The 22,028-nt window shown below is 51.6% G+C and overlaps 19 non-coding genes across 19 annotated transcripts; all 19 read right to left on the bottom strand.

Annotated features, from left to right (window-relative positions):
* Nucleotides 1-232: 232 nt before the first annotated feature.
* Nucleotides 233-396, bottom strand: LOC128012411 (U1 spliceosomal RNA). The gene has a single exon (XR_008182934.1). It is a non-coding gene; the product is annotated as a U1 spliceosomal RNA (small nuclear RNA).
* A 374-nt stretch (nt 397-770) lies between these two features.
* Nucleotides 771-961, bottom strand: LOC128012431 (U2 spliceosomal RNA). The gene has a single exon (XR_008182954.1). It is a non-coding gene; the product is annotated as a U2 spliceosomal RNA (small nuclear RNA).
* Nucleotides 962-2,420: 1,459 nt separating this feature from the next.
* LOC128012422 (U1 spliceosomal RNA) lies at nt 2,421-2,584 on the bottom strand. The gene has a single exon (XR_008182945.1). It is a non-coding gene; the product is annotated as a U1 spliceosomal RNA (small nuclear RNA).
* A 374-nt stretch (nt 2,585-2,958) lies between these two features.
* On the bottom strand, nt 2,959-3,149 carry LOC128012432 (U2 spliceosomal RNA). The gene has a single exon (XR_008182955.1). It is a non-coding gene; the product is annotated as a U2 spliceosomal RNA (small nuclear RNA).
* A 1,459-nt stretch (nt 3,150-4,608) lies between these two features.
* On the bottom strand, nt 4,609-4,772 carry LOC128012433 (U1 spliceosomal RNA). Its single transcript, XR_008182956.1, has one exon. It is a non-coding gene; the product is annotated as a U1 spliceosomal RNA (small nuclear RNA).
* A 374-nt stretch (nt 4,773-5,146) lies between these two features.
* LOC128012434 (U2 spliceosomal RNA) lies at nt 5,147-5,337 on the bottom strand. The gene has a single exon (XR_008182957.1). It is a non-coding gene; the product is annotated as a U2 spliceosomal RNA (small nuclear RNA).
* Nucleotides 5,338-6,796: 1,459 nt separating this feature from the next.
* On the bottom strand, nt 6,797-6,960 carry LOC128012444 (U1 spliceosomal RNA). Its single transcript, XR_008182967.1, has one exon. It is a non-coding gene; the product is annotated as a U1 spliceosomal RNA (small nuclear RNA).
* A 374-nt stretch (nt 6,961-7,334) lies between these two features.
* On the bottom strand, nt 7,335-7,525 carry LOC128012435 (U2 spliceosomal RNA). The gene has a single exon (XR_008182958.1). It is a non-coding gene; the product is annotated as a U2 spliceosomal RNA (small nuclear RNA).
* A 1,969-nt stretch (nt 7,526-9,494) lies between these two features.
* LOC128012455 (U1 spliceosomal RNA) lies at nt 9,495-9,658 on the bottom strand. Its single transcript, XR_008182978.1, has one exon. It is a non-coding gene; the product is annotated as a U1 spliceosomal RNA (small nuclear RNA).
* A 374-nt stretch (nt 9,659-10,032) lies between these two features.
* Nucleotides 10,033-10,223, bottom strand: LOC128012436 (U2 spliceosomal RNA). Its single transcript, XR_008182959.1, has one exon. It is a non-coding gene; the product is annotated as a U2 spliceosomal RNA (small nuclear RNA).
* Nucleotides 10,224-12,274: 2,051 nt separating this feature from the next.
* On the bottom strand, nt 12,275-12,438 carry LOC128012466 (U1 spliceosomal RNA). The gene has a single exon (XR_008182989.1). It is a non-coding gene; the product is annotated as a U1 spliceosomal RNA (small nuclear RNA).
* Nucleotides 12,439-12,812: 374 nt separating this feature from the next.
* Nucleotides 12,813-13,003, bottom strand: LOC128012437 (U2 spliceosomal RNA). Its single transcript, XR_008182960.1, has one exon. It is a non-coding gene; the product is annotated as a U2 spliceosomal RNA (small nuclear RNA).
* A 1,459-nt stretch (nt 13,004-14,462) lies between these two features.
* LOC128012477 (U1 spliceosomal RNA) lies at nt 14,463-14,626 on the bottom strand. The gene has a single exon (XR_008183001.1). It is a non-coding gene; the product is annotated as a U1 spliceosomal RNA (small nuclear RNA).
* Nucleotides 14,627-15,000: 374 nt separating this feature from the next.
* LOC128012438 (U2 spliceosomal RNA) lies at nt 15,001-15,191 on the bottom strand. Its single transcript, XR_008182961.1, has one exon. It is a non-coding gene; the product is annotated as a U2 spliceosomal RNA (small nuclear RNA).
* Nucleotides 15,192-17,160: 1,969 nt separating this feature from the next.
* LOC128012488 (U1 spliceosomal RNA) lies at nt 17,161-17,324 on the bottom strand. Its single transcript, XR_008183012.1, has one exon. It is a non-coding gene; the product is annotated as a U1 spliceosomal RNA (small nuclear RNA).
* A 374-nt stretch (nt 17,325-17,698) lies between these two features.
* On the bottom strand, nt 17,699-17,889 carry LOC128012626 (U2 spliceosomal RNA). Its single transcript, XR_008183149.1, has one exon. It is a non-coding gene; the product is annotated as a U2 spliceosomal RNA (small nuclear RNA).
* A 1,445-nt stretch (nt 17,890-19,334) lies between these two features.
* On the bottom strand, nt 19,335-19,498 carry LOC128012499 (U1 spliceosomal RNA). The gene has a single exon (XR_008183023.1). It is a non-coding gene; the product is annotated as a U1 spliceosomal RNA (small nuclear RNA).
* Nucleotides 19,499-19,872: 374 nt separating this feature from the next.
* On the bottom strand, nt 19,873-20,063 carry LOC128012439 (U2 spliceosomal RNA). The gene has a single exon (XR_008182962.1). It is a non-coding gene; the product is annotated as a U2 spliceosomal RNA (small nuclear RNA).
* A 1,459-nt stretch (nt 20,064-21,522) lies between these two features.
* LOC128012510 (U1 spliceosomal RNA) lies at nt 21,523-21,686 on the bottom strand. The gene has a single exon (XR_008183034.1). It is a non-coding gene; the product is annotated as a U1 spliceosomal RNA (small nuclear RNA).
* Nucleotides 21,687-22,028: the final 342 nt, after the last annotated feature.

Genomic DNA, 22,028 nt, shown 5'->3' on the forward strand with positions numbered 1-22,028 from the left:
CAACATGGAGACAGATACAGCTAGGCTGCAGTCAGTCCAATCTACTTTCAAAGTAAGGTCTGCGCTATGTTCGAACTAAACTACCCACCAGGGTCTGATTTTTCAAGAGCGTAAGTGACTTTGTTTCACAGGCGCACAACACGTATCTCGCATGTGACAGAACTCCCCATTCTGAAATGGAAATAAATAAAAAACTGTAAAAACCTCTTCTGCTTTGTTTCACCAACAATTTCAGGGGAGAGCGCGAACGCAGTCCCCCACTACCATAAATTATGCAGTCGAGATTCCCGCATTTGGGGAATTCGCAGGGGTCAGCATGGCCGGAGTGCAATGGACAAGCCTCGCCCTGGGTGAACCGCCTTCTTGATCATGGTGTCTCCCCTGCCAGGTAAGTATGAAGGCCCAGGCGGTCAGCCAGAGGTCTGATTTGCATCTCTACCATCCTCACCAACGGTTAGCCCTCCGCCCCCGCTCCAGGAAAGGAAGGACGGGTGCCTTCCGTTACTTGCCTGGAAACTGCCAAGCTCATGGGCCGGTGCTTCCCAACGCCAGTTTTAGATGACTCTCTTTAAACAAACACACCTGATTCGATGCACCACCTCGTCTGTGAAAGACTTCAAGACCTCAGGTGGGTGCATCGTTAGTGGAAGAGTCCAAGACCCCAGGAGGACACATCAGGAAAAAAGTTTGCAATAAACCACAGCATCTGCAATGGCAGCTCTCATTCCTTGTTCTGCTATTCGACACAATAAATGGCAATCCCCAAAAAGGGAAAGCACACCGTTCCTGGAGACACTGCAATACCAGGCCGATGCATGGAGTGGATGGAGCAAGCCCCGGCTCCAGCTCCGTGATCTAAAAATCCATTTAATATGTAGTCCCCGGATGGGGGACGTATCAGATATTAAACTGATAAGAACAGATACTACACTTGATCTTAGCCAAAAGGCCGAGAAGCGATGCTGCTAAGACGCAGCAGGGAGGAAGCCGGACACGGCGATGCCCATCTCGGCTTTGGTAAGTTTTGGGAGACCTAAAAACGCTGGGGGATGGTGGTAGCCTCCCCTGTCTACAACGTCACCGGGCCTCGTCCCGATCGGCCTGACGGAAAGTACGGCATCGCTCGTAACTCCCAAACGGTTGGTCGCAGAGCCACGTGCCTTATGTCATCGGAATCCTTGGCTCGAGCCGAACGAGACGCAGGTCTCAGATTGGCTCGTCGCTCTGACGAAATTTTCGGGTATTTTGGATTTTGTCGAAAACCTTCTTTTGCAACCTAGCGCCAGGTATTTGGCCCAGTCCCACCCAAATCAGCACAGAAAGCTTCTCTGGAGTCTGACTGTCAATAATCATCCAAAAAAAGAGGAAATTTCCATTCACCTTGGCGAGGGGACCTCAAAACGTGCTAAGGTGGCGTGTCCGAGGTGGCTCGAATGGCTATAACTCCGGGAAGGAGTGAGATCCCTTCACCCAAATCGGCACACCTGTGCAGGGGCTCAGTCCGAGGCCAGGTGAAAAGGGGCGTGGCGACAGGCCAGTAGGTGGCGCCGTAAGCTGAAAAATAGGGAAAATGTAATGTAAAAAGACAATCAAACAAAGATGAAAACACCCGAAACACTGCGGGATCGTAGTACCCTCCCCTGTCTGCAACGTCACCGGGCCTTGTCCCGATCGGCCTGACGGTGGAACTGCAGCGACGGAAAGTACGGCATCGCTCGTAACTCCCAAACGGTTGGTCGCAGAGCCACGTGCCTTATGTCATCGGAATCCTTGGCTCGAGCCGAACGAGACGCAGGTCTCAGATTGGCTCGTCGCTCTGACGAAATTTTCGGGTATTTTGGATTTTGTCGAAAACCTTCTTTTGCAACCTAGCGCCAGGTATTTGGCCCAGTCCCACCCAAATCAGCACAGAAAGCTTCTCTGGAGTCTGACTGTCAATAATCATCCAAAAAAAGAGGAAATTTCCATTCACCTTGGCGAGGGGACCTCAAAACGTGCTAAGGTGGCGTGTCCGAGGTGGCTCGAATGGCTATAACTCCGGGAAGGAGTGAGATCCCTTCACCCAAATCGGCACACATGTGCAGGGGCTCAGTCCGAGGCCAGGTGAAAAAGGGCGCGGCGACAGGCCACTAGGTGGCGCTGTAAGCGACAACAAAATTAATACGAATCGAAAAAAAGGACAAACAAACAACATGGAGACAGATACAGCTAGGCTGCAGTCAGTCCAATCTACTTTCAAAGTAAGGTCTGCGCTATGTTCGAACTAAACTACCCACCAGGGTCTGATTTTTCAAGAGCGTAAGTGACTTTGTTTCACAGGCGCACAACACGTATCTCGCATGTGACAGAACTCCCCATTCTGAAATGGAAATAAATAAAAAACTGTAAAAACCTCTTCTGCTTTGTTTCACCAACAATTTCAGGGGAGAGCGCGAACGCAGTCCCCCACTACCATAAATTATGCAGTCGAGATTCCCGCATTTGGGGAATTCGCAGGGGTCAGCATGGCCGGAGTGCAATGGACAAGCCTCGCCCTGGGTGAACCGCCTTCTTGATCATGGTGTCTCCCCTGCCAGGTAAGTATGAAGGCCCAGGCGGTCAGCCAGAGGTCTGATTTGCATCTCTACCATCCTCACCAACGGTTAGCCCTCCGCCCCCGCTCCAGGAAAGGAAGGACGGGTGCCTTCCGTTACTTGCCTGGAAACTGCCAAGCTCATGGGCCGGTGCTTCCCAACGCCAGTTTTAGATGACTCTCTTTAAACAAACACACCTGATTCGATGCACCACCTCGTCTGTGAAAGACTTCAAGACCTCAGGTGGGTGCATCGTTAGTGGAAGAGTCCAAGACCCCAGGAGGACACATCAGGAAAAAAGTTTGCAATAAACCACAGCATCTGCAATGGCAGCTCTCATTCCTTGTTCTGCTATTCGACACAATAAATGGCAATCCCCAAAAAGGGAAAGCACACCGTTCCTGGAGACACTGCAATACCAGGCCGATGCATGGAGTGGATGGAGCAAGCCCCGGCTCCAGCTCCGTGATCTAAAAATCCATTTAATATGTAGTCCCCGGATGGGGGACGTATCAGATATTAAACTGATAAGAACAGATACTACACTTGATCTTAGCCAAAAGGCCGAGAAGCGATGCTGCTAAGACGCAGCAGGGAGGAAGCCGGACACGGCGATGCCCATCTCGGCTTTGGTAAGTTTTGGGAGACCTAAAAACGCTGGGGGATGGTGGTAGCCTCCCCTGTCTACAACGTCACCGGGCCTCGTCCCGATCGGCCTGACGGAAAGTACGGCATCGCTCGTAACTCCCAAACGGTTGGTCGCAGAGCCACGTGCCTTATGTCATCGGAATCCTTGGCTCGAGCCGAACGAGACGCAGGTCTCAGATTGGCTCGTCGCTCTGACGAAATTTTCGGGTATTTTGGATTTTGTCGAAAACCTTCTTTTGCAACCTAGCGCCAGGTATTTGGCCCAGTCCCACCCAAATCAGCACAGAAAGCTTCTCTGGAGTCTGACTGTCAATAATCATCCAAAAAAAGAGGAAATTTCCATTCACCTTGGCGAGGGGACCTCAAAACGTGCTAAGGTGGCGTGTCCGAGGTGGCTCGAATGGCTATAACTCCGGGAAGGAGTGAGATCCCTTCACCCAAATCGGCACACCTGTGCAGGGGCTCAGTCCGAGGCCAGGTGAAAAGGGGCGTGGCGACAGGCCAGTAGGTGGCGCCGTAAGCTGAAAAATAGGGAAAATGTAATGTAAAAAGACAATCAAACAAAGATGAAAACACCCGAAACACTGCGGGATCGTAGTACCCTCCCCTGTCTGCAACGTCACCGGGCCTTGTCCCGATCGGCCTGACGGTGGAACTGCAGCGACGGAAAGTACGGCATCGCTCGTAACTCCCAAACGGTTGGTCGCAGAGCCACGTGCCTTATGTCATCGGAATCCTTGGCTCGAGCCGAACGAGACGCAGGTCTCAGATTGGCTCGTCGCTCTGACGAAATTTTCGGGTATTTTGGATTTTGTCGAAAACCTTCTTTTGCAACCTAGCGCCAGGTATTTGGCCCAGTCCCACCCAAATCAGCACAGAAAGCTTCTCTGGAGTCTGACTGTCAATAATCATCCAAAAAAAGAGGAAATTTCCATTCACCTTGGCGAGGGGACCTCAAAACGTGCTAAGGTGGCGTGTCCGAGGTGGCTCGAATGGCTATAACTCCGGGAAGGAGTGAGATCCCTTCACCCAAATCGGCACACATGTGCAGGGGCTCAGTCCGAGGCCAGGTGAAAAAGGGCGCGGCGACAGGCCACTAGGTGGCGCTGTAAGCGACAACAAAATTAATACGAATCGAAAAAAAGGACAAACAAACAACATGGAGACAGATACAGCTAGGCTGCAGTCAGTCCAATCTACTTTCAAAGTAAGGTCTGCGCTATGTTCGAACTAAACTACCCACCAGGGTCTGATTTTTCAAGAGCGTAAGTGACTTTGTTTCACAGGCGCACAACACGTATCTCGCATGTGACAGAACTCCCCATTCTGAAATGGAAATAAATAAAAAACTGTAAAAACCTCTTCTGCTTTGTTTCACCAACAATTTCAGGGGAGAGCGCGAACGCAGTCCCCCACTACCATAAATTATGCAGTCGAGATTCCCGCATTTGGGGAATTCGCAGGGGTCAGCATGGCCGGAGTGCAATGGACAAGCCTCGCCCTGGGTGAACCGCCTTCTTGATCATGGTGTCTCCCCTGCCAGGTAAGTATGAAGGCCCAGGCGGTCAGCCAGAGGTCTGATTTGCATCTCTACCATCCTCACCAACGGTTAGCCCTCCGCCCCCGCTCCAGGAAAGGAAGGACGGGTGCCTTCCGTTACTTGCCTGGAAACTGCCAAGCTCATGGGCCGGTGCTTCCCAACGCCAGTTTTAGATGACTCTCTTTAAACAAACACACCTGATTCGATGCACCACCTCGTCTGTGAAAGACTTCAAGACCTCAGGTGGGTGCATCGTTAGTGGAAGAGTCCAAGACCCCAGGAGGACACATCAGGAAAAAAGTTTGCAATAAACCACAGCATCTGCAATGGCAGCTCTCATTCCTTGTTCTGCTATTCGACACAATAAATGGCAATCCCCAAAAAGGGAAAGCACACCGTTCCTGGAGACACTGCAATACCAGGCCGATGCATGGAGTGGATGGAGCAAGCCCCGGCTCCAGCTCCGTGATCTAAAAATCCATTTAATATGTAGTCCCCGGATGGGGGACGTATCAGATATTAAACTGATAAGAACAGATACTACACTTGATCTTAGCCAAAAGGCCGAGAAGCGATGCTGCTAAGACGCAGCAGGGAGGAAGCCGGACACGGCGATGCCCATCTCGGCTTTGGTAAGTTTTGGGAGACCTAAAAACGCTGGGGGATGGTGGTAGCCTCCCCTGTCTACAACGTCACCGGGCCTCGTCCCGATCGGCCTGACGGAAAGTACGGCATCGCTCGTAACTCCCAAACGGTTGGTCGCAGAGCCACGTGCCTTATGTCATCGGAATCCTTGGCTCGAGCCGAACGAGACGCAGGTCTCAGATTGGCTCGTCGCTCTGACGAAATTTTCGGGTATTTTGGATTTTGTCGAAAACCTTCTTTTGCAACCTAGCGCCAGGTATTTGGCCCAGTCCCACCCAAATCAGCACAGAAAGCTTCTCTGGAGTCTGACTGTCAATAATCATCCAAAAAAAGAGGAAATTTCCATTCACCTTGGCGAGGGGACCTCAAAACGTGCTAAGGTGGCGTGTCCGAGGTGGCTCGAATGGCTATAACTCCGGGAAGGAGTGAGATCCCTTCACCCAAATCGGCACACCTGTGCAGGGGCTCAGTCCGAGGCCAGGTGAAAAGGGGCGTGGCGACAGGCCAGTAGGTGGCGCCGTAAGCTGAAAAATAGGGAAAATGTAATGTAAAAAGACAATCAAACAAAGATGAAAACACCCGAAACACTGCGGGATCGTAGTACCCTCCCCTGTCTGCAACGTCACCGGGCCTTGTCCCGATCGGCCTGACGGTGGAACTGCAGCGACGGAAAGTACGGCATCGCTCGTAACTCCCAAACGGTTGGTCGCAGAGCCACGTGCCTTATGTCATCGGAATCCTTGGCTCGAGCCGAACGAGACGCAGGTCTCAGATTGGCTCGTCGCTCTGACGAAATTTTCGGGTATTTTGGATTTTGTCGAAAACCTTCTTTTGCAACCTAGCGCCAGGTATTTGGCCCAGTCCCACCCAAATCAGCACAGAAAGCTTCTCTGGAGTCTGACTGTCAATAATCATCCAAAAAAAGAGGAAATTTCCATTCACCTTGGCGAGGGGACCTCAAAACGTGCTAAGGTGGCGTGTCCGAGGTGGCTCGAATGGCTATAACTCCGGGAAGGAGTGAGATCCCTTCACCCAAATCGGCACACATGTGCAGGGGCTCAGTCCGAGGCCAGGTGAAAAAGGGCGCGGCGACAGGCCACTAGGTGGCGCTGTAAGCGACAACAAAATTAATACGAATCGAAAAAAAGGACAAACAAACAACATGGAGACAGATACAGCTAGGCTGCAGTCAGTCCAATCTACTTTCAAAGTAAGGTCTGCGCTATGTTCGAACTAAACTACCCACCAGGGTCTGATTTTTCAAGAGCGTAAGTGACTTTGTTTCACAGGCGCACAACACGTATCTCGCATGTGACAGAACTCCCCATTCTGAAATGGAAATAAATAAAAAACTGTAAAAACCTCTTCTGCTTTGTTTCACCAACAATTTCAGGGGAGAGCGCGAACGCAGTCCCCCACTACCATAAATTATGCAGTCGAGATTCCCGCATTTGGGGAATTCGCAGGGGTCAGCATGGCCGGAGTGCAATGGACAAGCCTCGCCCTGGGTGAACCGCCTTCTTGATCATGGTGTCTCCCCTGCCAGGTAAGTATGAAGGCCCAGGCGGTCAGCCAGAGGTCTGATTTGCATCTCTACCATCCTCACCAACGGTTAGCCCTCCGCCCCCGCTCCAGGAAAGGAAGGACGGGTGCCTTCCGTTACTTGCCTGGAAACTGCCAAGCTCATGGGCCGGTGCTTCCCAACGCCAGTTTTAGATGACTCTCTTTAAACAAACACACCTGATTCGATGCACCACCTCGTCTGTGAAAGACTTCAAGACCTCAGGTGGGTGCATCGTTAGTGGAAGAGTCCAAGACCCCAGGAGGACACATCAGGAAAAAAGTTTGCAATAAACCACAGCATCTGCAATGGCAGCTCTCATTCCTTGTTCTGCTATTCGACACAATAAATGGCAATCCCCAAAAAGGGAAAGCACACCGTTCCTGGAGACACTGCAATACCAGGCCGATGCATGGAGTGGATGGAGCAAGCCCCGGCTCCAGCTCCGTGATCTAAAAATCCATTTAATATGTAGTCCCCGGATGGGGGACGTATCAGATATTAAACTGATAAGAACAGATACTACACTTGATCTTAGCCAAAAGGCCGAGAAGCGATGCTGCTAAGACGCAGCAGGGAGGAAGCCGGACACGGCGATGCCCATCTCGGCTTTGGTAAGTTTTGGGAGACCTAAAAACGCTGGGGGATGGTGGTAGCCTCCCCTGTCTACAACGTCACCGGGCCTCGTCCCGATCGGCCTGACGGAAAGTACGGCATCGCTCGTAACTCCCAAACGGTTGGTCGCAGAGCCACGTGCCTTATGTCATCGGAATCCTTGGCTCGAGCCGAACGAGACGCAGGTCTCAGATTGGCTCGTCGCTCTGACGAAATTTTCGGGTATTTTGGATTTTGTCGAAAACCTTCTTTTGCAACCTAGCGCCAGGTATTTGGCCCAGTCCCACCCAAATCAGCACAGAAAGCTTCTCTGGAGTCTGACTGTCAATAATCATCCAAAAAAAGAGGAAATTTCCATTCACCTTGGCGAGGGGACCTCAAAACGTGCTAAGGTGGCGTGTCCGAGGTGGCTCGAATGGCTATAACTCCGGGAAGGAGTGAGATCCCTTCACCCAAATCGGCACACCTGTGCAGGGGCTCAGTCCGAGGCCAGGTGAAAAGGGGCGTGGCGACAGGCCAGTAGGTGGCGCCGTAAGCTGAAAAATAGGGAAAATGTAATGTAAAAAGACAATCAAACAAAGATGAAAACACCCGAAACACTGCGGGATCGTAGTACCCTCCCCTGTCTGCAACGTCACCGGGCCTTGTCCCGATCGGCCTGACGGTGGAACTGCAGCGACGGAAAGTACGGCATCGCTCGTAACTCCCAAACGGTTGGTCGCAGAGCCACGTGCCTTATGTCATCGGAATCCTTGGCTCGAGCCGAACGAGACGCAGGTCTCAGATTGGCTCGTCGCTCTGACGAAATTTTCGGGTATTTTGGATTTTGTCGAAAACCTTCTTTTGCAACCTAGCGCCAGGTATTTGGCCCAGTCCCACCCAAATCAGCACAGAAAGCTTCTCTGGAGTCTGACTGTCAATAATCATCCAAAAAAAGAGGAAATTTCCATTCACCTTGGCGAGGGGACCTCAAAACGTGCTAAGGTGGCGTGTCCGAGGTGGCTCGAAAAGGGGCGTGGCGACAGGCCAGTAGGTGGCGCCGTAAGCTGAAAAATAGGGAAAATGTAATGTAAAAAGACAATCAAACAAAGATGAAAACACCCGAAACACTGCGGGATCGTAGTACCCTCCCCTGTCTGCAACGTCACCGGGCCTTGTCCCGATCGGCCTGACGGTGGAACTGCAGCGACGGAAAGTACGGCATCGCTCGTAACTCCCAAACGGTTGGTCGCAGAGCCACGTGCCTTATGTCATCGGAATCCTTGGCTCGAGCCGAACGAGACGCAGGTCTCAGATTGGCTCGTCGCTCTGACGAAATTTTCGGGTATTTTGGATTTTGTCGAAAACCTTCTTTTGCAACCTAGCGCCAGGTATTTGGCCCAGTCCCACCCAAATCAGCACAGAAAGCTTCTCTGGAGTCTGACTGTCAATAATCATCCAAAAAAAGAGGAAATTTCCATTCACCTTGGCGAGGGGACCTCAAAACGTGCTAAGGTGGCGTGTCCGAGGTGGCTCGAATGGCTATAACTCCGGGAAGGAGTGAGATCCCTTCACCCAAATCGGCACACATGTGCAGGGGCTCAGTCCGAGGCCAGGTGAAAAAGGGCGCGGCGACAGGCCACTAGGTGGCGCTGTAAGCGACAACAAAATTAATACGAATCGAAAAAAAGGACAAACAAACAACATGGAGACAGATACAGCTAGGCTGCAGTCAGTCCAATCTACTTTCAAAGTAAGGTCTGCGCTATGTTCGAACTAAACTACCCACCAGGGTCTGATTTTTCAAGAGCGTAAGTGACTTTGTTTCACAGGCGCACAACACGTATCTCGCATGTGACAGAACTCCCCATTCTGAAATGGAAATAAATAAAAAACTGTAAAAACCTCTTCTGCTTTGTTTCACCAACAATTTCAGGGGAGAGCGCGAACGCAGTCCCCCACTACCATAAATTATGCAGTCGAGATTCCCGCATTTGGGGAATTCGCAGGGGTCAGCATGGCCGGAGTGCAATGGACAAGCCTCGCCCTGGGTGAACCGCCTTCTTGATCATGGTGTCTCCCCTGCCAGGTAAGTATGAAGGCCCAGGCGGTCAGCCAGAGGTCTGATTTGCATCTCTACCATCCTCACCAACGGTTAGCCCTCCGCCCCCGCTCCAGGAAAGGAAGGACGGGTGCCTTCCGTTACTGGCCTGGAAACTGCCAAGCTCATGGGCCGGTGCTTCCCAACGCCAGTTTTAGATGACTCTCTTTAAACAAACACACCTGATTCGATGCACCACCTCGTCTGTGAAAGACTTCAAGACCTCAGGTGGGTGCATCGTTAGTGGAAGAGTCCAAGACCCCAGGAGGACACATCAGGAAAAAAGTTTGCAATAAACCACAGCATTTGCAATGGCAGCTCTCATTCCTTGTTCTGCTATTCGACACAATAAATGGCAATCCCCAAAAAGGGAAAGCACACCGTTCCTGGAGACACTGCAATACCAGGCCGATGCATGGAGTGGATGGAGCAAGCCCCGGCTCCAGCTCCGTGATCTAAAAATCCATTTAATATGTAGTCCCCGGATGGGGGACGTATCAGATATTAAACTGATAAGAACAGATACTACACTTGATCTTAGCCAAAAGGCCGAGAAGCGATGCTGCTAAGACGCAGCAGGGAGGAAGCCGGACACGGCGATGCCCATCTCGGCTTTGGTAAGTTTTGGGAGACCTAAAAACGCTGGGGGATGGTGGTAGCCTCCCCTGTCTACAACGTCACCGGGCCTCGTCCCGATCGGCCTGACGGAAAGTACGGCATCGCTCGTAACTCCCAAACGGTTGGTCGCAGAGCCACGTGCCTTATGTCATCGGAATCCTTGGCTCGAGCCGAACGAGACGCAGGTCTCAGATTGGCTCGTCGCTCTGACGAAATTTTCGGGTATTTTGGATTTTGTCGAAAACCTTCTTTTGCAACCTAGCGCCAGGTATTTGGCCCAGTCCCACCCAAATCAGCACAGAAAGCTTCTCTGGAGTCTGACTGTCAATAATCATCCAAAAAAAGAGGAAATTTCCATTCACCTTGGCGAGGGGACCTCAAAACGTGCTAAGGTGGCGTGTCCGAGGTGGCTCGAATGGCTATAACTCCGGGAAGGAGTGAGATCCCTTCACCCAAATCGGCACACCTGTGCAGGGGCTCAGTCCGAGGCCAGGTGAAAAGGGGCGTGGCGACAGGCCAGTAGGTGGCGCCGTAAGCTGAAAAATAGGGAAAATGTAATGTAAAAAGACAATCAAACAAAGATGAAAACACCCGAAACACTGCGGGATCGTAGTACCCTCCCCTGTCTGCAACGTCACCGGGCCTTGTCCCGATCGGCCTGACGGTGGAACTGCAGCGACGGAAAGTACGGCATCGCTCGTAACTCCCAAACGGTTGGTCGCAGAGCCACGTGCCTTATGTCATCGGAATCCTTGGCTCGAGCCGAACGAGACGCAGGTCTCAGATTGGCTCGTCGCTCTGACGAAATTTTCGGGTATTTTGGATTTTGTCGAAAACCTTCTTTTGCAACCTAGCGCCAGGTATTTGGCCCAGTCCCACCCAAATCAGCACAGAAAGCTTCTCTGGAGTCTGACTGTCAATAATCATCCAAAAAAAGAGGAAATTTCCATTCACCTTGGCGAGGGGACCTCAAAACGTGCTAAGGTGGCGTGTCCGAGGTGGCTCGAATGGCTATAACTCCGGGAAGGAGTGAGATCCCTTCACCCAAATCGGCACACCTGTGCAGGGGCTCAGTCCGAGGCCAGGTGAAAAGGGGCGTGGCGACAGGCCAGTAGGTGGCGCCGTAAGCTGAAAAATAGGGAAAATGTAATGTAAAAAGACAATCAAACAAAGATGAAAACACCCGAAACACTGCGGGATCGTAGTACCCTCCCCTGTCTGCAACGTCACCGGGCCTTGTCCCGATCGGCCTGACGGTGGAACTGCAGCGACGGAAAGTACGGCATCGCTCGTAACTCCCAAACGGTTGGTCGCAGAGCCACGTGCCTTATGTCATCGGAATCCTTGGCTCGAGCCGAACGAGACGCAGGTCTCAGATTGGCTCGTCGCTCTGACGAAATTTTCGGGTATTTTGGATTTTGTCGAAAACCTTCTTTTGCAACCTAGCGCCAGGTATTTGGCCCAGTCCCACCCAAATCAGCACAGAAAGCTTCTCTGGAGTCTGACTGTCAATAATCATCCAAAAAAAGAGGAAATTTCCATTCACCTTGGCGAGGGGACCTCAAAACGTGCTAAGGTGGCGTGTCCGAGGTGGCTCGAATGGCTATAACTCCGGGAAGGAGTGAGATCCCTTCACCCAAATCGGCACACATGTGCAGGGGCTCAGTCCGAGGCCAGGTGAAAAAGGGCGCGGCGACAGGCCACTAGGTGGCGCTGTAAGCGACAACAAAATTAATACGAATCGAAAAAAAGGACAAACAAACAACATGGAGACAGATACAGCTAGGCTGCAGTCAGTCCAATCTACTTTCAAAGTAAGGTCTGCGCTATGTTCGAACTAAACTACCCACCAGGGTCTGATTTTTCAAGAGCGTAAGTGACTTTGTTTCACAGGCGCACAACACGTATCTCGCATGTGACAGAACTCCCCATTCTGAAATGGAAATAAATAAAAAACTGTAAAAACCTCTTCTGCTTTGTTTCACCAACAATTTCAGGGGAGAGCGCGAACGCAGTCCCCCACTACCATAAATTATGCAGTCGAGATTCCCGCATTTGGGGAATTCGCAGGGGTCAGCATGGCCGGAGTGCAATGGACAAGCCTCGCCCTGGGTGAACCGCCTTCTTGATCATGGTGTCTCCCCTGCCAGGTAAGTATGAAGGCCCAGGCGGTCAGCCAGAGGTCTGATTTGCATCTCTACCATCCTCACCAACGGTTAGCCCTCCGCCCCCGCTCCAGGAAAGGAAGGACGGGTGCCTTCCGTTACTTGCCTGGAAACTGCCAAGCTCATGGGCCGGTGCTTCCCAACGCCAGTTTTAGATGACTCTCTTTAAACAAACACACCTGATTCGATGCACCACCTCGTCTGTGAAAGACTTCAAGACCTCAGGTGGGTGCATCGTTAGTGGAAGAGTCCAAGACCCCAGGAGGACACATCAGGAAAAAAGTTTGCAATAAACCACAGCATCTGCAATGGCAGCTCTCATTCCTTGTTCTGCTATTCGACACAATAAATGGCAATCCCCAAAAAGGGAAAGCACACCGTTCCTGGAGACACTGCAATACCAGGCCGATGCATGGAGTGGATGGAGCAAGCCCCGGCTCCAGCTCCGTGATCTAAAAATCCATTTAATATGTAGTCCCCGGATGGGGGACGTATCAGATATTAAACTGATAAGAACAGATACTACACTTGATCTTAGCCAAAAGGCCGAGAAGCGATGCTGCTAAGACGCAGCAGGGAGGAAGCCGGACACGGCGATGCCCATCTCGGCTTTGGTAAGTTTTGGGAGACCTAAAAACGCTGGGGGATGGTGGTAGCCTCCCCTGTCTACAACGTCACCGGGCCTCGTCCCGATCGGCCTGACGGAAAGTACGGCATCGCTCGTAACTCCCAAACGGTTGGTCGCAGAGCCACGTGCCTTATGTCATCGGAATCCTTGGCTCGAGCCGAACGAGACGCAGGTCTCAGATTGGCTCGTCGCTCTGACGAAATTTTCGGGTATTTTGGATTTTGTCGAAAACCTTCTTTTGCAACCTAGCGCCAGGTATTTGGCCCAGTCCCACCCAAATCAGCACAGAAAGCTTCTCTGGAGTCTGACTGTCAATAATCATCCAAAAAAAGAGGAAATTTCCATTCACCTTGGCGAGGGGACCTCAAAACGTGCTAAGGTGGCGTGTCCGAGGTGGCTCGAATGGCTATAACTCCGGGAAGGAGTGAGATCCCTTCACCCAAATCGGCACACCTGTGCAGGGGCTCAGTCCGAGGCCAGGTGAAAAGGGGCGTGGCGACAGGCCAGTAGGTGGCGCCGTAAGCTGAAAAATAGGGAAAATGTAATGTAAAAAGACAATCAAACAAAGATGAAAACACCCGAAACACTGCGGGATCGTAGTACCCTCCCCTGTCTGCAACGTCACCGGGCCTTGTCCCGATCGGCCTGACGGTGGAACTGCAGCGACGGAAAGTACGGCATCGCTCGTAACTCCCAAACGGTTGGTCGCAGAGCCACGTGCCTTATGTCATCGGAATCCTTGGCTCGAGCCGAACGAGACGCAGGTCTCAGATTGGCTCGTCGCTCTGACGAAATTTTCGGGTATTTTGGATTTTGTCGAAAACCTTCTTTTGCAACCTAGCGCCAGGTATTTGGCCCAGTCCCACCCAAATCAGCACAGAAAGCTTCTCTGGAGTCTGACTGTCAATAATCATCCAAAAAAAGAGGAAATTTCCATTCACCTTGGCGAGGGGACCTCAAAACGTGCTAAGGTGGCGTGTCCGAGGTGGCTCGAATGGCTATAACTCCGGGAAGGAGTGAGATCCCTTCACCCAAATCGGCACACATGTGCAGGGGCTCAGTCCGAGGCCAGGTGAAAAAGGGCGCGGCGACAGGCCACTAGGTGGCGCTGTAAGCGACAACAAAATTAATACGAATCGAAAAAAAGGACAAACAAACAACATGGAGACAGATACAGCTAGGCTGCAGTCAGTCCAATCTACTTTCAAAGTAAGGTCTGCGCTATGTTCGAACTAAACTACCCACCAGGGTCTGATTTTTCAAGAGCGTAAGTGACTTTGTTTCACAGGCGCACAACACGTATCTCGCATGTGACAGAACTCCCCATTCTGAAATGGAAATAAATAAAAAACTGTAAAAACCTCTTCTGCTTTGTTTCACCAACAATTTCAGGGGAGAGCGCGAACGCAGTCCCCCACTACCATAAATTATGCAGTCGAGATTCCCGCATTTGGGGAATTCGCAGGGGTCAGCATGGCCGGAGTGCAATGGACAAGCCTCGCCCTGGGTGAACCGCCTTCTTGATCATGGTGTCTCCCCTGCCAGGTAAGTATGAAGGCCCAGGCGGTCAGCCAGAGGTCTGATTTGCATCTCTACCATCCTCACCAACGGTTAGCCCTCCGCCCCCGCTCCAGGAAAGGAAGGACGGGTGCCTTCCGTTACTTGCCTGGAAACTGCCAAGCTCATGGGCCGGTGCTTCCCAACGCCAGTTTTAGATGACTCTCTTTAAACAAACACACCTGATTCGATGCACCACCTCGTCTGTGAAAGACTTCAAGACCTCAGGTGGGTGCATCGTTAGTGGAAGAGTCCAAGACCCCAGGAGGACACATCAGGAAAAAAGTTTGCAATAAACCACAGCATCTGCAATGGCAGCTCTCATTCCTTGTTCTGCTATTCGACACAATAAATGGCAATCCCCAAAAAGGGAAAGCACACCGTTCCTGGAGACACTGCAATACCAGGCCGATGCATGGAGTGGATGGAGCAAGCCCCGGCTCCAGCTCCGTGATCTAAAAATCCATTTAATATGTAGTCCCCGGATGGGGGACGTATCAGATATTAAACTGATAAGAACAGATACTACACTTGATCTTAGCCAAAAGGCCGAGAAGCGATGCTGCTAAGACGCAGCAGGGAGGAAGCCGGACACGGCGATGCCCATCTCGGCTTTGGTAAGTTTTGGGAGACCTAAAAACGCTGGGGGATGGTGGTAGCCTCCCCTGTCTACAACGTCACCGGGCCTCGTCCCGATCGGCCTGACGGAAAGTACGGCATCGCTCGTAACTCCCAAACGGTTGGTCGCAGAGCCACGTGCCTTATGTCATCGGAATCCTTGGCTCGAGCCGAACGAGACGCAGGTCTCAGATTGGCTCGTCGCTCTGACGAAATTTTCGGGTATTTTGGATTTTGTCGAAAACCTTCTTTTGCAACCTAGCGCCAGGTATTTGGCCCAGTCCCACCCAAATCAGCACAGAAAGCTTCTCTGGAGTCTGACTGTCAATAATCATCCAAAAAAAGAGGAAATTTCCATTCACCTTGGCGAGGGGACCTCAAAACGTGCTAAGGTGGCGTGTCCGAGGTGGCTCGAATGGCTATAACTCCGGGAAGGAGTGAGATCCCTTCACCCAAATCGGCACACCTGTGCAGGGGCTCAGTCCGAGGCCAGGTGAAAAGGGGCGTGGCGACAGGCCAGTAGGTGGCGCCGTAAGCTGAAAAATAGGGAAAATGTAATGTAAAAAGACAATCAAACAAAGATGAAAACACCCGAAACACTGCGGGATCGTAGTACCCTCCCCTGTCTGCAACGTCACCGGGCCTTGTCCCGATCGGCCTGACGGTGGAACTGCAGCGACGGAAAGTACGGCATCGCTCGTAACTCCCAAACGGTTGGTCGCAGAGCCACGTGCCTTATGTCATCGGAATCCTTGGCTCGAGCCGAACGAGACGCAGGTCTCAGATTGGCTCGTCGCTCTGACGAAATTTTCGGGTATTTTGGATTTTGTCGAAAACCTTCTTTTGCAACCTAGCGCCAGGTATTTGGCCCAGTCCCACCCAAATCAGCACAGAAAGCTTCTCTGGAGTCTGACTGTCAATAATCATCCAAAAAAAGAGGAAATTTCCATTCACCTTGGCGAGGGGACCTCAAAACGTGCTAAGGTGGCGTGTCCGAGGTGGCTCGAAAAGGGGCGTGGCGACAGGCCAGTAGGTGGCGCCGTAAGCTGAAAAATAGGGAAAATGTAATGTAAAAAGACAATCAAACAAAGATGAAAACACCCGAAACACTGCGGGATCGTAGTACCCTCCCCTGTCTGCAACGTCACCGGGCCTTGTCCCGATCGGCCTGACGGTGGAACTGCAGCGACGGAAAGTACGGCATCGCTCGTAACTCCCAAACGGTTGGTCGCAGAGCCACGTGCCTTATGTCATCGGAATCCTTGGCTCGAGCCGAACGAGACGCAGGTCTCAGATTGGCTCGTCGCTCTGACGAAATTTTCGGGTATTTTGGATTTTGTCGAAAACCTTCTTTTGCAACCTAGCGCCAGGTATTTGGCCCAGTCCCACCCAAATCAGCACAGAAAGCTTCTCTGGAGTCTGACTGTCAATAATCATCCAAAAAAAGAGGAAATTTCCATTCACCTTGGCGAGGGGACCTCAAAACGTGCTAAGGTGGCGTGTCCGAGGTGGCTCGAATGGCTATAACTCCGGGAAGGAGTGAGATCCCTTCACCCAAATCGGCACACATGTGCAGGGGCTCAGTCCGAGGCCAGGTGAAAAAGGGCGCGGCGACAGGCCACTAGGTGGCGCTGTAAGCGACAACAAAATTAATACGAATCGAAAAAAAGGACAAACAAACAACATGGAGACAGATACAGCTAGGCTGCAGTCAGTCCAATCTACTTTCAAAGTAAGGTCTGCGCTATGTTCGAACTAAACTACCCACCAGGGTCTGATTTTTCAAGAGCGTAAGTGACTTTGTTTCACAGGCGCACAACACGTATCTCGCATGTGACAGAACTCCCCATTCTGAAATGGAAATAAATAAAAAACTGTAAAAACCTCTTCTGCTTTGTTTCACCAACAATTTCAGGGGAGAGCGCGAACGCAGTCCCCCACTACCATAAATTATGCAGTCGAGATTCCCGCATTTGGGGAATTCGCAGGGGTCAGCATGGCCGGAGTGCAATGGACAAGCCTCGCCCTGGGTGAACCGCCTTCTTGATCATGGTGTCTCCCCTGCCAGGTAAGTATGAAGGCCCAGGCGGTCAGCCAGAGGTCTGATTTGCATCTCTACCATCCTCACCAACGGTTAGCCCTCCGCCCCCGCTCCAGGAAAGGAAGGACGGGTGCCTTCCGTTACTGGCCTGGAAACTGCCAAGCTCATGGGCCGGTGCTTCCCAACGCCAGTTTTAGATGACTCTCTTTAAACAAACACACCTGATTCGATGCACCACCTCGTCTGTGAAAGACTTCAAGACCTCAGGTGGGTGCATCGTTAGTGGAAGAGTCCAAGACCCCAGGAGGACACATCAGGAAAAAAGTTTGCAATAAACCACAGCATCTGCAATGGCAGCTCTCATTCCTTGTTCTGCTATTCGACACAATAAATGGCAATCCCCAAAAAGGGAAAGCACACCGTTTCTGGAGACACTGCAATACCAGGCCGATGCATGGAGTGGATGGAGCAAGCCCCGGCTCCAGCTCCGTGATCTAAAAATCCATTTAATATGTAGTCCCCGGATGGGGGACGTATCAGATATTAAACTGATAAGAACAGATACTACACTTGATCTTAGCCAAAAGGCCGAGAAGCGATGCTGCTAAGACGCAGCAGGGAGGAAGCCGGACACGGCGATGCCCATCTCGGCTTTGGTAAGTTTTGGGAGACCTAAAAACGCTGGGGGATGGTGGTAGCCTCCCCTGTCTACAACGTCACCGGGCCTCGTCCCGATCGGCCTGACGGAAAGTACGGCATCGCTCGTTGGTCGCAGAGCCACGTGCCTTATGTCATCGGAATCCTTGGCTCGAGCCGAACGAGACGCAGGTCTCAGATTGGCTCGTCGCTCTGACGAAATTTTCGGGTATTTTGGATTTTGTCGAAAACCTTCTTTTGCAACCTAGCGCCAGGTATTTGGCCCAGTCCCACCCAAATCAGCACAGAAAGCTTCTCTGGAGTCTGACTGTCAATAATCATCCAAAAAAAGAGGAAATTTCCATTCACCTTGGCGAGGGGACCTCAAAACGTGCTAAGGTGGCGTGTCCGAGGTGGCTCGAATGGCTATAACTCCGGGAAGGAGTGAGATCCCTTCACCCAAATCGGCACACCTGTGCAGGGGCTCAGTCCGAGGCCAGGTGAAAAGGGGCGTGGCGACAGGCCAGTAGGTGGCGCCGTAAGCTGAAAAATAGGGAAAATGTAATGTAAAAAGACAATCAAACAAAGATGAAAACACCCGAAACACTGCGGGATCGTAGTACCCTCCCCTGTCTGCAACGTCACCGGGCCTTGTCCCGATCGGCCTGACGGTGGAACTGCAGCGACGGAAAGTACGGCATCGCTCGTAACTCCCAAACGGTTGGTCGCAGAGCCACGTGCCTTATGTCATCGGAATCCTTGGCTCGAGCCGAACGAGACGCAGGTCTCAGATTGGCTCGTCGCTCTGACGAAATTTTCGGGTATTTTGGATTTTGTCGAAAACCTTCTTTTGCAACCTAGCGCCAGGTATTTGGCCCAGTCCCACCCAAATCAGCACAGAAAGCTTCTCTGGAGTCTGACTGTCAATAATCATCCAAAAAAAGAGGAAATTTCCATTCACCTTGGCGAGGGGACCTCAAAACGTGCTAAGGTGGCGTGTCCGAGGTGGCTCGAATGGCTATAACTCCGGGAAGGAGTGAGATCCCTTCACCCAAATCGGCACACATGTGCAGGGGCTCAGTCCGAGGCCAGGTGAAAAAGGGCGCGGCGACAGGCCACTAGGTGGCGCTGTAAGCGACAACAAAATTAATACGAATCGAAAAAAAGGACAAACAAACAACATGGAGACAGATACAGCTAGGCTGCAGTCAGTCCAATCTACTTTCAAAGTAAGGTCTGCGCTATGTTCGAACTAAACTACCCACCAGGGTCTGATTTTTCAAGAGCGTAAGTGACTTTGTTTCACAGGCGCACAACACGTATCTCGCATGTGACAGAACTCCCCATTCTGAAATGGAAATAAATAAAAAACTGTAAAAACCTCTTCTGCTTTGTTTCACCAACAATTTCAGGGGAGAGCGCGAACGCAGTCCCCCACTACCATAAATTATGCAGTCGAGATTCCCGCATTTGGGGAATTCGCAGGGGTCAGCATGGCCGGAGTGCAATGGACAAGCCTCGCCCTGGGTGAACCGCCTTCTTGATCATGGTGTCTCCCCTGCCAGGTAAGTATGAAGGCCCAGGCGGTCAGCCAGAGGTCTGATTTGCATCTCTACCATCCTCACCAACGGTTAGCCCTCCGCCCCCGCTCCAGGAAAGGAAGGACGGGTGCCTTCCGTTACTTGCCTGGAAACTGCCAAGCTCATGGGCCGGTGCTTCCCAACGCCAGTTTTAGATGACTCTCTTTAAACAAACACACCTGATTCGATGCACCACCTCGTCTGTGAAAGACTTCAAGACCTCAGGTGGGTGCATCGTTAGTGGAAGAGTCCAAGACCCCAGGAGGACACATCAGGAAAAAAGTTTGCAATAAACCACAGCATCTGCAATGGCAGCTCTCATTCCTTGTTCTGCTATTCGACACAATAAATGGCAATCCCCAAAAAGGGAAAGCACACCGTTCCTGGAGACACTGCAATACCAGGCCGATGCATGGAGTGGATGGAGCAAGCCCCGGCTCCAGCTCCGTGATCTAAAAATCCATTTAATATGTAGTCCCCGGATGGGGGACGTATCAGATATTAAACTGATAAGAACAGATACTACACTTGATCTTAGCCAAAAGGCCGAGAAGCGATGCTGCTAAGACGCAGCAGGGAGGAAGCCGGACACGGCGATGCCCATCTCGGCTTTGGTAAGTTTTGGGAGACCTAAAAACGCTGGGGGATGGTGGTAGCCTCCCCTGTCTACAACGTCACCGGGCCTCGTCCCGATCGGCCTGACGGAAAGTACGGCATCGCTCGTAACTCCCAAACGGTTGGTCGCAGAGCCACGTGCCTTATGTCATCGGAATCCTTGGCTCGAGCCGAACGAGACGCAGGTCTCAGATTGGCTCGTCGCTCTGACGAAATTTTCGGGTATTTTGGATTTTGTCGAAAACCTTCTTTTGCAACCTAGCGCCAGGTATTTGGCCCAGTCCCACCCAAATCAGCACAGAAAGCTTCTCTGGAGTCTGACTGTCAATAATCATCCAAAAAAAGAGGAAATTTCCATTCACCTTGGCGAGGGGACCTCAAAACGTGCTAAGGTGGCGTGTCCGAGGTGGCTCGAATGGCTATAACTCCGGGAAGGAGTGAGATCCCTTCACCCAAATCGGCACACCTGTGCAGGGGCTCAGTCCGAGGCCAGGTGAAAAGGGGCGTGGCGACAGGCCAGTAGGTGGCGCCGTAAGCTGAAAAATAGGGAAAATGTAATGTAAAAAGACAATCAAACAAAGATGAAAACACCCGAAACACTGCGGGATCGTAGTACCCTCCCCTGTCTGCAACGTCACCGGGCCTTGTCCCGATCGGCCTGACGGTGGAACTGCAGCGACGGAAAGTACGGCATCGCTCGTAACTCCCAAACGGTTGGTCGCAGAGCCACGTGCCTTATGTCATCGGAATCCTTGGCTCGAGCCGAACGAGACGCAGGTCTCAGATTGGCTCGTCGCTCTGACGAAATTTTCGGGTATTTTGGATTTTGTCGAAAACCTTCTTTTGCAACCTAGCGCCAGGTATTTGGCCCAGTCCCACCCAAATCAGCACAGAAAGCTTCTCTGGAGTCTGACTGTCAATAATCATCCAAAAAAAGAGGAAATTTCCATTCACCTTGGCGAGGGGACCTCAAAACGTGCTAAGGTGGCGTGTCCGAGGTGGCTCGAATGGCTATAACTCCGGGAAGGAGTGAGATCCCTTCACCCAAATCGGCACACATGTGCAGGGGCTCAGTCCGAGGCCAGGTGAAAAAGGGCGCGGCGACAGGCCACTAGGTGGCGCTGTAAGCGACAACAAAATTAATACGAATCGAAAAAAAGGACAAACAAACAACATGGAGACAGATACAGCTAGGCTGCAGTCAGTCCAATCTACTTTCAAAGTAAGGTCTGCGCTATGTTCGAACTAAACTACCCACCAGGGTCTGATTTTTCAAGAGCGTAAGTGACTTTGTTTCACAGGCGCACAACACGTATCTCGCATGTGACAGAACTCCCCATTCTGAAATGGAAATAAATAAAAAACTGTAAAAACCTCTTCTGCTTTGTTTCACCAACAATTTCAGGGGAGAGCGCGAACGCAGTCCCCCACTACCATAAATTATGCAGTCGAGATTCCCGCATTTGGGGAATTCGCAGGGGTCAGCATGGCCGGAGTGCAATGGACAAGCCTCGCCCTGGGTGAACCGCCTTCTTGATCATGGTGTCTCCCCTGCCAGGTAAGTATGAAGGCCCAGGCGGTCAGCCAGAGGTCTGATTTGCATCTCTACCATCCTCACCAACGGTTAGCCCTCCGCCCCCGCTCCAGGAAAGGAAGGACGGGTGCCTTCCGTTACTTGCCTGGAAACTGCCAAGCTCATGGGCCGGTGCTTCCCAACGCCAGTTTTAGATGACTCTCTTTAAACAAACACACCTGATTCGATGCACCACCTCGTCTGTGAAAGACTTCAAGACCTCAGGTGGGTGCATCGTTAGTGGAAGAGTCCAAGACCCCAGGAGGACACATCAGGAAAAAAGTTTGCAATAAACCACAGCATCTGCAATGGCAGCTCTCATTCCTTGTTCTGCT

The sequence above is a fragment of the Carassius gibelio genome, chromosome B23 (assembly GCF_023724105.1).
Source record: "Carassius gibelio isolate Cgi1373 ecotype wild population from Czech Republic chromosome B23, carGib1.2-hapl.c, whole genome shotgun sequence".
Classification (NCBI taxonomy): domain Eukaryota; kingdom Metazoa; phylum Chordata; class Actinopteri; order Cypriniformes; family Cyprinidae; genus Carassius; species Carassius gibelio.